The 13,331-nt window shown below is 43.6% G+C and overlaps 1 protein-coding gene and 1 pseudogene across 6 annotated transcripts in view; both read right to left on the bottom strand.

The window, feature by feature from the left end:
• Positions 1-13,331, bottom strand: part of PTK2B (protein tyrosine kinase 2 beta) — a 125,881-nt gene that overhangs the window by 39,904 nt on the left and 72,646 nt on the right. The gene's annotated exons all lie outside the window — the stretch shown is intronic.
• LOC147581624 (U2 spliceosomal RNA) lies at positions 7,502-7,621 on the bottom strand (annotated as a pseudogene).

Here is a 13,331-nt window from a genome sequence, read left to right as displayed (position 1 = left end):
TGTGTTTATGAAGAGACTGAGCTACTAAATATGGCACATGATAGATCTGAACTGAAAGAGGACTTAGCTACCTCCATTTTGATCTCAAACTTTCTTTTTTTTCCCCCCTAAGTTGATTTATTTTGAAAGAGAGCACAAGAGAGAGCAGGGGAGGAAGAGAGAAAGGGAGAGAGAGAATCCTAAGCAGGATCTGAGCTTCCAGAGCAGAGCCCAACTTGGGGCTCAAACTCATGAACCATGAGATCATGACCTGAGCCGAGATCAACAGTTGGCACTTAACCCACTGAGCCACCCAGGTGCCCCATTGACCTCAAACTTTCTTATTAAGTCCTTCTTCCCAGCTTATCTTTTTCCTCCCAGCTTATCTCTTAACTCAGGCAAAAGACCCTGTGGGCAAAGCATCCCAGGATGGGAGTGGGAAACTACCCTTCAAGCAATAAGACCTTCCCTGAGCTAGCCAGACCCCATGTGACTGACTCTGAGGCAATGATCCACCTGACCTTCACTGCCACCAGTGAGGACCCACCGACACTTGTCCCACATTCTCCTTACATAAATCTGGAAGTGTTTTCAGCGCTGTGGAGAGTCTTTGAGATGCTAGTCCCCTGCCTTCCCGTGTTGGTCTCACTGAAATCAATTCCTTTCTTGTTTTGCCACCACCCATCTCTCTGCCTTTGGATTTCGTCAGCAGTGAGTGGCTGAGCCTGCTCTGTTTGGGGCTCCCTGGAGCCAGATGCTCTTGCATCCCAGCTACAGGGCTACAGAACTATTGGGGAATCTGAGTATCTGAGTGAAAGTACTATGGGGGTTCTTTGTACCATTCTTTCAACATTTTTATATGTTTAAAGTAATTTCAAAATCAAAAGAGAGGTTCTGGTGAGGGAGATTCCCAGGCACATGAGAAGTAAAGGTACCATATTGAATGAATAGGATTTCTTTCAGGCAAGACAAAGCCTCGCACCTTCTCTTCCACTCAGTCTCTGAGAAGGGCCATACTGAATCCCCCTCTTTGCTCTGTGGTTGGTGAAACTCTCCAGGGCACAGCTTATGGAAACATTTCCCTAGGTTTCTTTCTTTCTTTTTTTTTTTTTAATTTTTTTTTTAAGTTTATTTATTTTTGAGACAGAGAGAGACACAGCATGAACGGGGGAGGGGCAGAGAGAGAGGGAGACACAGATTCGGAAGCAGGCTCCAGGCTCTGAGCCATCAGCCCAGAGCCCGACGCGGGGCTCGAACTCGCGGACCGCGAGATCGTGACCTGAGCTGAAGTCGGACGCTTAACCGACTGAGCCACCCAGGCGCCCCTCCCTAGGTTTCTTTCTAAAAAGCAACCAATTTCTGTTGTATTGGTGGTAGGGTAAGACTCATTCCAGATCCTTGGAGTAGAAATTCACTGAGACTCTATCCAACAGATTTTCACAGGAATATAGATTTCATCTCCAGATAAGGAAGAAGTTTGGTGCTTTCTAAGTATAAAATGCATTACTTGGGAGGCTGCCTGGTGCTGGGAAGATTCTTACCTGGGGAGCATTCTTCCCAGAGGGGCAAACCTGAGAGAGAGGTTCCTGGAGACAGACATCTCCACCTACTACCACCATCACCTCACTAGTTACTGATGAAAGCATGTTGTATAATAAAGAATTTGGCTGGTCTTTGTCCTTGTTTCTGGGGTGGGAGCCTCTGAACCCTTGGGGTTTCTTAAGTGGTAGTGTCTTTGTTGTTGATGGTGTGCCTCTTGGACCACACTTGAATTTATGCTCATGAGGTGAGTCATGGTGGGCCCCTAGATAGTCTCAGGATGAGACCAACCATGTGATTAGAAGTTCCGGAACTTTGAGCCATGTGATATCAGCCTGGCCTCCAGGGAGAGGAGGAGAGCTGGAGAGTTACACAGCCAACGAGTCAACCAATCAATCAGCTGATCAATGATGCCTACATAATAAAACCCCAATAAAAACTCTAGTTCAGGTGAGTTTCCTGATTTGTGATGCACATTGATGTGCCTGGAGGGTGATGTGTCCTAAGGACATGGAAACTTGGTGTTTGGGGACCTCTTCTAGTTCATCCCATGCATCTCTTCATTTGGCCGGTCCTGATTTGCATCTTTTATAATAAAACTGTTATCATCCTCAGTTCTCTGGGTCATTCTAGCAAATTAACAAACCTGGGGGATGGGTGGCAGGAACTCCCAAATTTACAGCCAGTGGGTCAGAAGTGTGGGTGGTCTGGGAACCCTGGAGCCTGTGACTGGGTTTTGAGGAGAGGTGTCTTGCTGGGGACCATGCCCTCAACCTGCGAAGTGTATGTGAGCTCCAGAAATGTGTTGTGTCAGAACTGCACTGCAAAGTGAATGAATCCCTCAGGCTCCTTGTGGGGGAAACAAGGCTGCCCACCAGGGGCGACACAGAGCACTAACTCTGGGGTCACACTAACCCAGTTCTGACATATACTTTAGTAGGCTGACAAGCTCCTAGAGCCAGTCTCCTTCCTGCTGTTCACTATGCTTGTCATATGAAGCCGCAGAAGTTCCTTCTCTCAAACCAGCTGCAACTTCCTCTGACGTACTCATGTTGCAAAGCACTGTTGGGAGCTCCAATGCACACACAGAGCCTCCACTCAAGGAGCGTCTGTTCAGTGGGTGGGAGGAAACCAGAGGCTTATCGTGAGGGGGCCCACAGTGGGAAGGGGAATCAGTTTACAAGAAGAGGAACGTGGAGGTTCTCTCCGTCAAGAGTCAAGTTTGATCTCACCAAGGGGGCTTTGGTATCAGCCCTGCCCCCCTCACTTTACTGCCTCTTCTCTGATGTTCTCACAGCTTCTCAAGCAAATGGTGGGAGCAGCAAAACCAGCCCTCTGCCCACGATTCATAAATTGCCACTAGTGAGTCAATGTTTCTTTCTCTATTAATAAATCACTTTTTAAAAACAACAGTTTAAGACGTTTATCTACTCACTAAATTGCCATAAGTAACATGACAGAAAAAAACTGTCTTAATTTTATCACTCGTTATTTAGATAAGCCCAGGATGGTTTTTGTTGTTATCCTTCCTTCCTTCCTTCCTTCCTTCCTTCCTTCCTTCCTTCCTCCCTCTTTTTCTTTCTCTTTTTCTCTCTTTTCTTTTCTTTTTTTTCTTTTCTTTCTAGTAGGCTTCCCATCCAGCATGGAGCCCAATTCAGGGCTTGAACTCAGGACCCTGAGATCAAGAGCTGAGCTGAGATCAAGAGTCAGACACTTAGCTGACCGAGCCACCCAGGGACCCCCCCAGGATATGTTTTTATTTTATTTCTTTTGCTAGAGGAAAACCTTTACTTCTGCCCTTGGGAGGGTTACTGAAAAGCAAACTCTTACACTGCCCCTGGCTCACACCTTCATGTATACAGGGGAATTTCTATGGCTTTTCTTCCTGTTTGGCTAACATTGATTTATTTGCTTTATCAAGTAGTGTAAAGACCTCAAACCACCTTTGCCTCTCTATTCTTGGGCATTTCCTCTTGTAAGCCAGAAACAAAGAAGAGATAGGACTGAAAGCTTGTCCACATCCAGGATAATTTATTTCCCGAAAGAAAATGTCACCCAAGCAATTAAGGACTCAGGCCACCTTCTCACTCCTTTATTGGTATTCGGGCACATTTTCTTTTTCTATATGAAATAGATTTTTGTATCTATTGTGAGGTATGGCCTAAAGTAAAGTTGTTTTCACAAGGGTATCTAACACTAAGTGATTATGTGTATTGGGCTGTTTTCTTCTCTCTTTTTCTGTTCCTTTGATCTAAAGGTCTATGTTTGTACCTCAGTCACATTTTATCACTTCTTTAGTAATCTCTGTAAGCTCACGATTTTCTCAGGTTCACCTTTTTTTTTTTTTTTTTTAAACGAAACACCTAATCTTTTGTCATTGTTTGAGCTTATTAAACACGTTCATGTTAGTGGCTGAGTTTTTAGAAACAACTGAGATGACTTCATGGCCCTCCATTGAAATTGCCCATGCCTTGCCTAAGGTCATAGCCTTTCCTGGGGGCAATCTGCATCAGGGCCCAGTCACTTCAGGCTTAAAGGCCTTGTCCTTTTGGGGTAATTGCATGGCTCAGTTGGTTAAATGTCCGACCCTTGATTTTGGTTCAGTTCATGATCTCACAGTTTGTGAGTTTGAGCCCTGCCTTGGGCTTATGCTGATAGTGCAGATCCTATCTGGGTTTCTCTCTCTCTCCCTCTCTCTCTCTCTGCCCCTCCCCCACAGTCTCTCTTTCTCTAAAATAAATAAATAAACTTAAAAAAAAATAAAGGCCCTGTCTTTTCATCCCAACACAAGAGCTATCTGTGGAGCTCTCTGTGGTAGGTCTGTAACACACCCAACCTTCTCCCTCTGCCTGATCCAGCTTTGGTCACTGCTTCCAGGAGAGTTTCATGACAGGACCCACTGACGCAGCTCTTGGGTGCAAACCTGCAGGTCAGGGTCTGCTTCACAGGACTCCCACCTGTGGTACATTCACATGGTTTTCCCGGCTTGATCTCTCTCCTTACTCCTTGTTCTAGGAAGGCAAAATGCTCCTCTTTAAAAAAAAATTTTTTTGTTTGAACATTTGTTTATTTTTGAGAGAGAGACAGATGGAGTATGAGCAGGGAAGGGGCAGAAAGAGAGGGAGACACAGAATCCCAAGCAGGTTCCAGGCTCTGAGCTGTCAGCACAGAGCCCGACATGGGGCTTAAACCCAAAAACCGCAACATCATGACCTGAGCCCAAGTCAGATGCTTAACTGAATGAGCCACCCAGGTGCCCTCAAATGCTCCTCTTTTTAAAGATGACTGAATTTACACTTTTAATAAATTAAAGCTTTGGTTTGAAAATATCCTGTTTAAATGCTATTTATAAAGGCTCCACTTTGAGATTGAGGGCAAATTTAAACAGATGACTTTTGTTGAAACCCGCATTGGTTCTCATTTGCTACTTGCTAGTATAGGATGCAAAGTCTTTAGCCTGAAGCATAAAAGTCTCATCTCCCTCTCTCACCTCAGTGTGCTGTCAGCTCCAGGCTCCCTGGCCAAGCAGACCATGCTCTCCCAGCCAGGAGGACCCCTGGCTCCTGTCTCTCTCCTCTCCTCCTGGTGAGCTGCTGGGCCCAGTCAGCACGGTGAGGTCTTCCCTGACCTACACTGATAGGGTCTGTTTCCTGCCCTGGGTCCCCAAAGAACTTTCCATACACATCTGGTAAGATACTGTTATGGATGGAACTGTGTTCCCCCACAAAAGATATGCTGAAATCCTAACCGTCAGTACCTTAGAACGTGACTTTGTTTGGAAATAGGGTCTTTACAGACTAATCAAGTTAAATGAGGTCATTAGTGTGGGCCCTAATCAATATGACTGGTGTCTTTATAAGAAGGGGAAGTTTCTATGTAGAGGGAGGCATGCACCCAGGGAGAAGCTGTCACGTATGAAGGTGAAGGCTGTGGGTGACACGTCTATAAGCCAAGGAATGCCAAAAGATGGCAGGCACACCACTAGAAACCAAAGAAAGGCAAGGAGGAATTTTCTCCTTCAGGTTTCAGAGGGAACATGGTCCTGCCAATACCTTGATCTTGGACTCCTAGCCCCCAAAACTGTGAGACAATGCCTTTTTTGTTGTTTAAAATGACCACACTTGTGGTACTTTGTTATGGCACTCTTAAGAAACCAATATAGACATTTACTAATTAGAACTAAGGCATTTGTCCACGTTGACCTTTCTAGCTTTTCAACTCTAAGGTCAGAAGCCAAATCTGACATATGATATCATCCCCTACCCCAAGCCCAGTTCTTGGCACAAATATTTGAAGAATGGATGAATGAATGAGTGAATATGAGCCAGCTCTCTGGCTAACAAGTAGGAGTTACAAAGGACAGAGACTCATGGTCAAAAATGTTCAAGAGATCAGGAGTGTGGTGATTAGTACCATAGGCTTTAGTGTCTACTGGATCTGGCCATGGCTGTGTGGTCTTGGCCCGGTCACCTAACTTTATTTCCTCATCTGTAAAATGGGAAAATATCTCTTCCACTATGGGATCTTTGGCGGGACTAAATAAGGTAGTATAGGATGTAAATAAATAGAGCATATATTAAGTTATAAACATGTTAACTGTCTTCTCCTTCATCTTCTAAGGGGGTTTATGTGCACCAACCAATTCTTGGACTTCTGTAGCATAAACTTAGTGATGGGAAGGGTAAAGTGGAGAGGTCTAAGTCCAATTGGGTTTGACTTACACTGAAAGAAGCAATGACTGAAGGGAGAAAAATAACAGATCTTGAAATAAACAATAGAGGGGAGAAAGAAAAGAGGCTGCCTGGGCCAGAATTCAGGAATCCAAAAGTACAAGTAAAGACATTTCTGGATAGCAGCCAACCTAAATGGATATTAAGAAATGATTATGAGAATTTTAAGAAATTTTGCTATCTTGAAAGTGAAACCCCAATGCTGTTTTTCTCCTGAAGAGGATAAAATTTTAAATTGATTTTCAATTCTTTTTAGATGATATACTAATAACATTTGTGACACTGTGACAATATGACACTGTACACTGTACTGAGAATAGCTTCAAGGGAAAAGGAGGCTGGCCAGCTTCATGCTGGTTACAGATACATAAAGAGCTTAGCACAGTGGTTGGCACAGAGTAGGTCTCAATAAATGGTGACCATTATCATAATGGGCAGGCAGAGGAGAAGGGATAGGTATGGGATCAGAAGGGTCAAGCCAACTTGGGGAGCTGGATTAATTAACTCAAGAAATCTATAACTGAGATATAGATTTTGAGATCCTGTAGGTCACGATCTTGTGGTTTGTGAGTTTGAGCTCCACATGTGCTGTCAGCACAGAGCCTGCTTTGAATCCTCGGTCTCCCTCTGTCTCTGCCCCTCTCCCACTCATGCGTGTGTTCTTTCTCTCTCTCTCTCTTTGACTCTCTCTCTCTTGCTGTCTGCTCCTCCCTTGCTTGTGTGTGCGCTCTCTCAATAAATAAATAAATAAATAAATAAATAAATAAATAAATAAACTTAAAAAAAAAGAATTAAAAAAATTTTTTTTCAGAGCCTAAAATGGAGTCCAAGCATGCCTAGGCCAGAGGGTCTTGAGATTCTCCGTGCCTGAGAGGGAACTGGCACCTTCGGAGACCCACCCCATGGTAGTGGCTAAGGGAAGAAGAGGGAGCCATGGTTGCCGGTATTCCAACAGCCATTTAGCTGTGTACAAGGAGCACAGGTGACTGAAGAAAATAGTTTCTGGCAAAGGGATCTGATGGTGTTTCCAAAGCGAAGCCAGTACTAGCAGCAGCAGGTGGCTAAAGTGTATAAATGAGCCTTGTAGGATGTCAGGTCATGGCCATGAAGAAGTTGGCTGGGAAGAAATAATGCAGAGAAAAGTGACTGCCTTCTGCTTGGAGCAAGCAGGCCATGAAGGGTTTTGTTCTCAGGGCAAAAGCTCACTATAGCAGGCTCCTTCCTTCCTCTTCCTGTCTGCCACACATAGAGGCAGGAAGTAAAACCCCAAAAAAGTACAAAAAATCAGGTCAAAAAGGCAACAAGAGACCTTCTCTTTAAACTGATAAGAACAGATGCTACACTTGATCTTAGCCAAAAGGCCGAGAAGCGATGAGAAAGGATTTTTCTTTAAATGACTCAAACAGAACATAAGAGGTGTCTCTGAGCAATAAAAATATTCTGTTAAAATAAGACCATTCTGTCAAATGTTTGGATTTACTAATAAACCACAAGGAAGGGCTCTTGATGTCCAATTGAAATTTGGGAGAAGTAAAGACCACTACAGATCAGTTAGGAAAGTATCAGGTGGATTTCACATACTTCTTGGAAAAATCACCCTACTAAAATAAGTCTTCAAGGAATGATTTTTTTTTTAAGTAGTCTTCATGCTCAGCACAGAGCCCTACCCGGGGCTTGAACTCACAACCCTAAGATCAAGACCTGAACTGAGATCAAGGGTTAGATGCTTAGCCAACTGAGCCACCCAGGGTGCTCTAAGGGATGATTTTTGTGATTCATTTGTAAGGATGTAGTGTGTGCCTCAACAGGAGGGGCTGGTCACACGGGTCACTTCAACACATTGGTGAAATTTTATTTCTCGCACAGGGTGATGGGTTCGGGGTGATCATTTCACCATAATGCTCCATAACTCACCTCTGTGAGTCTCAATGGGTGCAGCTGGCATTTGGGGCTAGACGATTCTTGGTTGTGTGGTACCATTCAACACCCATGGCTGCAGCCTGAAAAATACTTTGCTTCATGCCCCAGTGTCACAATGTGACAATCAAAAAAGGAGGCCCTTACATTGAAACACCTTCCAGGAAGTGTGGAACAACCCCCAGGGGGAACTGCTGACTCATCTCTTCAGTACCTGTTTTCTTCTGCACAGAGCAGTCATTACATAAGAGAGCCTCTCAATGATTCCTTTCCCTGCATTCAACAATTATGCATTGAGCCTGTGACACATATCGGCCCCATTCCAAGTGCTATGGATATATGTGGATGTAGCAGTGACAAGACAAAGTCCTTGCCCAGAGGAGCTCTCATCCCAGTTTGATACCAAAGAGATATACATGCTATGTCAAGAATTGGAAACATGTTCATATCTTTGACTGAGTTCTATGCCTGGAAGCATGCTCTGGATTGAATGTCTGTGTCACCTCCAAATCTATATGTTGAAGCCCTAATCTTCAATGTGATGGTATCTGGAGGTGGAACCTTTGGGAGGTAATTAGGTCATGAAGGAGAAGCCCTCATGAATGAGTTTAGTGCCCTTGTAAGAGCAACAAGAGAGAGATGAGATCTCTCTCTGCCATGTAAAGACACAGCAAGAAAGTGGCCAGATCTGGAAGGAGGCCTTCACAAGAACGCAACTGCCATCTTGGATGTCCAGTCTCCAAAACTGTGATAAATAAATTTCCATTGTTTAAGCCTCCCCAGTCTGTGGTATTTTGTTGTAACAGCCAGAGCAGACTAGGACAAAGCATAAACTGCGGAAATGACTCAAAATACAGAGGGGCGCCAGGGTGGCTTGAGCATCCAACTCAGGTCATGATCTTGTGGTTCATGAGTTCTAATCCCCTGTTGGGCTTGCTGCTTTCAGCACAGAGCCCACTTACGATCTTCTGTCCCCCTTTCCCTCTGCCCCTCCCCTTCTCACACACACACACACTCTCCCTCTCAAAAATAAATAAACTTTAAAAAAATGACTCAAAATACAGAAATACCCTGTGTAAAAAGAAACTCACTGTAGAAATTTTTTAAATAGCAAAGTCCTCACAGCAAGCAGCCAATCTAAATAGTTTGAAAAGGGCCATGAAAATAATGGGAGGGCAGCACAAGGTTTATATGCTAGTTTTAAAAATTATCTAAAGAGATTGGAAAACTTTTGGAAAATGGTTCTATTGTAATAAATGGGAGGTATAGGATATGAAATCATATACAAAGAATGATAGTGCTAGGAGCTGAAACAAACAAATCCAGAATGAAATATATCAAAATGTGAACAGTGCTGTTTCGGGGTGGTGCATAGCCACACATATGTTTTTATTCTTCCAGGTTTCCTGTGTTTGAACTTTTGTATACAATGTGGTAGTTCAGAGGATGACCTCAGGAGTAAGAAACTGTTTTATTTCTGATTTGCTTTATGAATTTGGAAAAATTAACTTCTCTGCTCCAGATGCTTCATTTGTAAACTGTAAACATTTTCCTGTATCATGGAGTTCTCTCGAGGAGTAAATGAGATTATATAGGTAGAGAGAGAGCTTAGTGTAGTGCCTGTGCACAGTAGTGCTAAATAAAATGCTATTAGTTGTATTGGATGAACATACATTCATTTTATAAACTGTTGGATACCATTTGCTAACATCGTGCTGAAGATTTTTGCATCTATGTTCATGAGAGATATTGGTCTGTAGTTTCCCTTTCATGTATATCATTCATAAATTCATTTTATAATTGTAAAAAAAACTCTTCAAAAATTATTGTTTTAGTTCAGCTGTTAAAATAGGCTTGGTTGTGCAGATTAGGCATTAAAAAAATCATATTCGAATGGTAGGAGCAGACATCATCTTTCAGCTTGAGACAAATGCCATAGTATATGCCTGTGTGTTTGGCTCATATGCTACCAAGTGTAGAACTCATACCCTATGTATAAGATCAACTTTTAAGAGACAAACAAACTCCTTGTAAAATATAAAACTCTAAAATTAAAATGCTGGCTAGCCAGTAAATTTCACAGAGCCAGAGAGAAGAAGGATGGCCAAAATTCACTCAAGACATGATGAAAATGAAGTTGAACAGATATTTTGCTTTCTAGATCCTAGAAAGCAGAGCTCACTGATGTAGCCACAAAAATATAATCTCTGATTCTACAGACACTCAAATATTCAAATGTTTATTAAGCTTGTAAATCTTAGGCTGGAATTTTGGAGCCTTAAGTAAATTTAGAGATTCCTTAATGTGACTCTGTTTTTAAATGAAGAAAGTGAGGCCCAGGGAGGTCAAGTGACTTGTCCAAGAATATCCAGGGAATTCTACTTTGGGCCAGTTGAAATTCTATTACCCCTCCTACATGTTATTACTTATGAATGGCAATCTCCCTTCCAGTCAACTTCCTATTTGGTCTTTATATCAAGTGATCTGGAAGATTACTGATCTCATTTGAGTACTCTCTAGGCATCAGTTCATTCATTCATTCATTCATTCATTCACAACATCTATTAATTGCCCACTCTGTGTTAGGCTCCACGTAGGCACTGGGGATATAATGGTGAGTAAGACACAGGCCTCCTATCTCCCAGAGGCCACCTCTGTTTCGAGATGGACAAGAGGCAGTTACTGTCAAAGTTAGATAGGGACAATGGGAGATGGCCAGCTCCAGCCACCTGATGCCCACCCACACACTTCCTCTTCTCCTCTGCCTCAACCAGCCTTCTCCTGTCACCCCTTCATAGATCTTTTAAAAGTATTTTGTGAATTCCTAGACCCTATAACATGACCTCATACCCCGGGGCTTCCCACCATCTAAGTGATTCTGATCATCCTTTTCCAGGGAATGTTGAGCCAGATGGGTATTCTGCAGGCAGAGGTTGAGTCCTTTGAGGCAGTGACCAGTCTCAGCCCCTGAGATTCTAATTCAAGGAATTTGGGATGGGACTTGGAAAACTGGTATTTAAAAACTCCCTGGTGACTCATATCATCTGCCTCATCTAGGAAGACCATTGTAGCGGATATATAAACCAATCTGCCAGCCCTATTTACAGCACTTCTTGGACATTTACTGCCACAGACCCAAGACATTACCCCCTGTACACATCAGATCAATCGGAAGCTCTCTCTTCCCCACTAGAATTTGGAACTGAGACGTGGAATTCTAGCCAGTAAATCTCTATTGGCTTTATAAATGGAATGTATCCATCTATCCATCATTAAACAACTACTCATTAATTCATTCAGCAAATTGGGGAAACAAAAACAAGTCCCTCTCTCATGGAACTTATTTTGTACTGGGGGTGGTGTTAATACGTATACTAATATCTCAGGTTCTGATAAGTACTAAGACAAACAAAGCAGATACAGTCATCAGAATGGGGATGGCCCATAAGTCCTCTCCGATAAGGGGGAATTTGAATGATCCCCAAAGGAAGTAAGGGAGGGAGGAGTGGCTTTCTTTGTGGGGCTAGAACCTTCCAGGCAAAGAAACCGTATCATACAGAGTCCCAAAGTGTGCAGCCCCAGTGTGCTTGGTGTGTTTTTGCAACTGTGAAGAGGCCTGTGGGTTGAGGTAGAGAGGACTGAGTGAAGTGACAGGAGGAAAGGCAGAGAGGGCTAGGCCAGGGCTTGGCAAACCTTTTCTGTAAAGGTCCCGGTTATTAATATTTTAGGCTTGAGGGCTATGTGGTCTCTATTGCAACTACTCAACTCTGCTGTTGCAGCTCAAAGGCAGCTATAGACAATAGGTAAACAAGTGAGTGTGACTGTGTCCCAATAAAACTTTATTTACAAAAATGGGTGGTGGGCCATATTTGGCCTGCAGGCCATGGCTTGCCAACATTGGTTGTCAGCCAAGGTAAGACCTTTGGATTTTATTTTCAGTGAGAAAAGTAGCCATTGGACAGTTTAAAGGAGAGTAGTGAAAATAAATAAATATAAACAAACAAAAAATAAATAACAGAGAGAAGTGAAATGTTCTAACCTATATCTGAAATACATCTCTACAGCTGACTGATATTTTAAAGATTCACCATAGTCGCTTCTTGAAGAATGGACCATAGTGGGCTATGGGCAGAAACAGTTAGCAGGCAAGCACATCCTTCCAGGTGACAGGTCGTGAGAAGGAAGTGGTCAGAACCCAGGTGTTCTGATGGTAGGGTTGACAGGATTTCCGGAAAGACTAAATACAGTGTGTGAGAGAAAGAAAGAATTCACAAATGCCTCTGAGGTCTACAGCCTGAGACACGATCAACGGAGAGAGCAGAGCTGCAGTTACTGGAGCTAGGAAAGACCGGAAGAGAAGCAGAGTTTGAGGAGGGGATTTTGGGTATGATCCTTCACGCCGAGGTCAGATGTCCAGTGGAGACAGCAAGGTGGACACCTGAGCTGGAGGCATGGGAGGAGATCATGGAGTCAGTGCTATAAATTTGGTCACCAATTTCAAGCTATATGGCTGGGTGAGATTCAGTCAAGGAACCAACCTATGGCATCCTATAGTGTGACAGTGTCATAAGAAACATCCTTCCAGGGCACAGGGTGGCCACAGGACATCCTGGACAGCGGTGGGGAAAGGTGGCATTAGTCCATGCTCTGTTGTCATTTCCCAACACCTAGGTTTCACTTCAGTGTGGGTGTGTAGATGTGTGCAAAGTGCTCACACTCACCTGTGTACTATATACATGAATCTGTGTATGCTGGAATGGGGGTTCCACCAACAGACACTGTGATCCTAACTGATGGCTGCAATAGGTTGAATGATGACCCCAAAGAGATATGTCCAGTCCAGAATCTGTGAATATAACCTCATTTGGAAAAAGGGTCTTTGCAGATGTACTTAAGTTAAGGATCTCAAGCTCGGATCATTCTAGACTCCCTGGGTGGCACCTAAATTCAGTGATAAGTGTCCTTCCAAAAGACATACAGACAAGAGGTGCACAGAGGGGAGAAGAGGAGGGGATGTGAAGACAGAGGCAGAGATTGGAGTCCTGTAGTCCTAAGCCAAGGAAGCCTGGAGCCACAGAAGCTGGAAGAAGCCAGGGAAGAGTCTGCCTTTGAGTCCTGCCAGCCCTTTGATATGGGACTTCCAGCCTCCAGAATGGTGAGAGAGTA

The sequence above is a fragment of the Puma concolor genome, chromosome B1 (genome assembly GCF_028749965.1).
Source record: "Puma concolor isolate L17-30 chromosome B1, mPumCon1.1.hap2, whole genome shotgun sequence".
NCBI classification, from domain to species: domain Eukaryota; kingdom Metazoa; phylum Chordata; class Mammalia; order Carnivora; family Felidae; genus Puma; species Puma concolor.
Note: the sequence above shows the minus strand (reverse complement) of the source record. Positions and strands in the feature narration are given on the sequence as shown.